Genomic DNA, 3,598 nt, shown 5'->3' with positions numbered 1-3,598 from the left:
AAAAGAGGCTGGCTACACCCTTTCTGGTCTGAGAAATCAAAATTCCTACTGTGATCTGACACTTGAAGAATGTCGAATCCCAAAGGAACCAATGTTAACACACTGACAGATGATGTAAACATATAAACCTCATAGATGAGGTAAACATATAAACATTAATAATTTCTTCCCTTGATAACCTGCCCAAATTTTGTATGAAATCCTAAACATAAGATTTATTTTCTAAGCTTCCAAGCAAGGTGCTGATATCTATGCAGAACAAGAAAATTCACACTATAATCAAGCTGAAAGTTTGGAGAAAAAAGTTGATGCATTTCTCTAGCCCTGAAGAAGATTTTATAGGCAAAATCCCAAACAGAATGACATCCTTTCCTCTAAAAAACTAATCTAGCTGCTCAGAGACTGAGATTTGTTCTCACAATATTGCCTCATCAATTGCCAGAGAAATTTTGTCTTTTTCAGAACAGTGAAAAGAACATGTAAAGGCCATCTGTAGAGAGTTCCACAGACAGAAAGAATTTGAATTGAATAGCTGGTGTTCTGATGTTTTCCTGCCCACAACTGCAGGATTGTAGAGCTCTGGGAAAGCTACCTGCCCTTCATGAATAATTCATCCTAATTTTGAGGTAAGACAGGATGAAGTGGATTGGTAGGAGGAACCCAAGAAATTCAGGGGCACCTTTAGCACTTTTGCTGAGCTGGGTACTGAGAGTATCTTAAAGGTAAGAGAGAGAGAACTGGTCAAGTCCTAAATACAAGAAGGATCTTGGTGACTATATTCTCTCACAGATTCTGGAATTTCAATGGGAAATGGTCCCAAGCACCATTCCTGGCTCTTTTGTTCCTCTGCTGTATGGCCTTGGGCAATACATTCACCTCTTAAAGTTATTTCATTGTCCTTCAAATGCAGAGGTCAATTTAGCTCTTGCTAAAAGACTGTGTAATGTTGACAGTGTCAACACAGGGAAGATGACAAGTTACCATTAATATTTCCTTCTAAGTATTGATGGAAAAGACAAATAGGGGTAGAAAAGTAAAAGCTTGGCAGTCATATTTGCCCTGGCAACAGGTACTCTTGGGACTTGAGCTCCAACTGAACCATTCCTAACTAAAGATCTGGGACTCTTTCTAATGTGATATTCTTCTCCCATTTCCTTGCAGATTATTCCCTGAAAAGAATGACTATGGGAAATGACTCTCCAGGAACTGAGTTCATCCTGGTAAGATTGAACAAACAAACTCAATTCCAGCTACCCTTCTTCTTTCTCTTCTTGGTGAACTATGTGGTCACTGTGGTGAGAAGTTTGAGCTTAATTCATTGGATCACCCTGAATTCTCATTTTCACACAACATGTACATTTTCCTTTTCAATCTGTCCTTCAGAGACCTCTGCCACTCTTGGTCCTTACCCCTAAAATGCTACTGAGCTTTATGTCAGAGAAGAGCATAATTTCCTTTGTAGGATACATGACTCAGCTATTTTTCTTCTATTTCTTTCTCCATTCTGAATGCTATGTTTTGCAGCCATGGCCAATGAGCGATACATGTTTGTCTGCAAGCCCCTAATGTAATCAGTTGCTGCGTTCCCTCAAGTCTTTTTTCTGATGATGTTTGTTTCATATGTTATGGGGTTTGTTGGTGTCATAGCCCACACAGGGGACATGGTCAGACTGTCCTTCTGTAACTCCAACATCATTAACCATTGTAGTCTGCTCTCTCCCCCTTCCTCTAATTCTCATGCAGCAGTACTTATACCAATTATTTGAAAAGTGGACAGCCTCTTCCTTCTTCTTAGTCTGTCTCAGTCTTTAAGCATACATGTCATATGCATGTGAGAGCTGGACAATGAATAAGGAATATTGAAAGAGAGTTGATGCTTTTGAGTTGTGGTGCTGGCGAAGAATGCTGAAAGTACCATGAACTGTTAAAAGAACTAACAGATCTGTCCTGGAGGAAGTGCACCTGAAATGCTCCTTGGAAGTGAGAATGGCCAGACTTCGTCTCACCTATTTTGGTCTTGTTAGAAGGGGCCATTCCTTGGAGAAGTATGTCATGCTTGGTAGGGTAGAGGGTCAACAAGAGAGGGGAGGCCTTCAATGAGATGGTTTGACACAGTGGCTGTAATGATGGGCTCAAGTATAGCAGGGATTATGGAGCTGGCGTGGGATCGGGCAGTGTTTCGTTCTGCTGTGCATGGGGTCGTTATGAGTTGGAAATGACTCGATGGCACCTAACAACAGTACTTATACCAGTGAATTTCTGGACTCCTTTATTGCAAGCACAGTTTTAATACTGTCAAGCTTTATCATGTTCATGTCTTATGCTTTGATCCTCTCCAATATCCTCCACATCTCTTGAGCTGGAGAGTTGTCCAAAGCCTTCAGCACTTGTGGCTCCTACATGATACACATTGCTCTATTCTGTGGCTCTGGAATGTTCACACATCTCAAGATGACTTCTGCTGACTCTGTGGACAAGTGGAAGTTCTTCTCAGTAATTTATATCCATGCAGTACCTATGCTTAACCTTCTCATCTATAGCCTGAGAAACAAGGACGTCAAATCAGCTCTAAAGAAAAACCTGAAGAGATTTGAAATGTAAGTAAAACTGATGTTGCTGGGTTGCTGTGTTTTGTAGAATGTGTTTATTTTCCCCTACATTTCTTCAAAATAATGTCTTTATTCTAAACACTTTTTCCTCTATAAGCATGTTATGCATACATGCAAACATATTGTTGGTCCCCACATTACTCTCATTTTTATGATTAACCACTAAAGTGAATTTTACCTTTGCAGGTGCTGCAGAGACTCAGCATGACTGCCAGTTCTTTTTAGACTGCATTTCACTTTGCCTGTTTCTGTTTCTGTTTTTTTTTTTTTTTTTCCCCTCCCAAGGAGATATGGTGGAGAAGTGTCTAAGGCATTTGACTATTAACCAGATAGTTGGCAGTTCAAACCCACCAGCCACACCACAAAAAGAAGACTGAGCAATCTACTTCCAAAAAGATGTATTATCTCAGAAACCAATTGGGGTAATGATGAGTCAGAATCGACCTGATGGAAGTGAGCTTGGTTTTTGTTTTTTTATGTATTTTTCATAAGTAAGTAAACATTCTAACGGAACAATGTCTGATAAACTTACCCACTGTTTATGCTCCCTGAAAGCAATTATATGTGGCCTTTTATGCTTTCAGTTGTTTTTAAAAATCTGTGCTTTGTTCTGACAAAATATTGGGTAATAACTTCTTTTAAAAAGTTTTATTGTGATATGGGTGAAAGTATACAGAGTAAATTCATTTTCTATAGAGCTCCTAATATACATGGTCTCATGACATTGACTGCAATTTCCCACAATGCAATAGCTCCATTCCCACTTCCTTTTGCCAGTTATATCTTCCCTGTGTCTTTCCCTCCCATGCACTCCTGCCTTCCCTGTGAATACATAGACCTTCTATTCTCCCATGATTTATCTCTCCAAGGAATATGTCTACCTAATGTAAATGTTCAGCTCAAGTGCATGTCTTTTGTTTGGCTGGCAGCCACTGCATTGGGTTCAATTCCAAACCTGAAGCACAGCTAGGAGCCATACTTTCAGGGTT

The 3,598-nt window shown here is 39.8% G+C and overlaps 1 pseudogene; it reads left to right on the top strand.

Annotated features, from left to right (window-relative positions):
* Positions 1-1,178: 1,178 nt before the first annotated feature.
* On the top strand, positions 1,179-1,766 carry LOC103206647 (annotated as a pseudogene).
* Positions 1,767-3,598: the final 1,832 nt, after the last annotated feature.

This window comes from Orycteropus afer, unplaced genomic scaffold, assembly GCF_000298275.1.
Source record: "Orycteropus afer afer isolate SDZICR_OR568_19922 unplaced genomic scaffold, OryAfe1.0 scaffold00325, whole genome shotgun sequence".
NCBI lineage: Eukaryota > Metazoa > Chordata > Mammalia > Tubulidentata > Orycteropodidae > Orycteropus > Orycteropus afer.
Note: the sequence above shows the minus strand (reverse complement) of the source record. Positions and strands in the feature narration are given on the sequence as shown.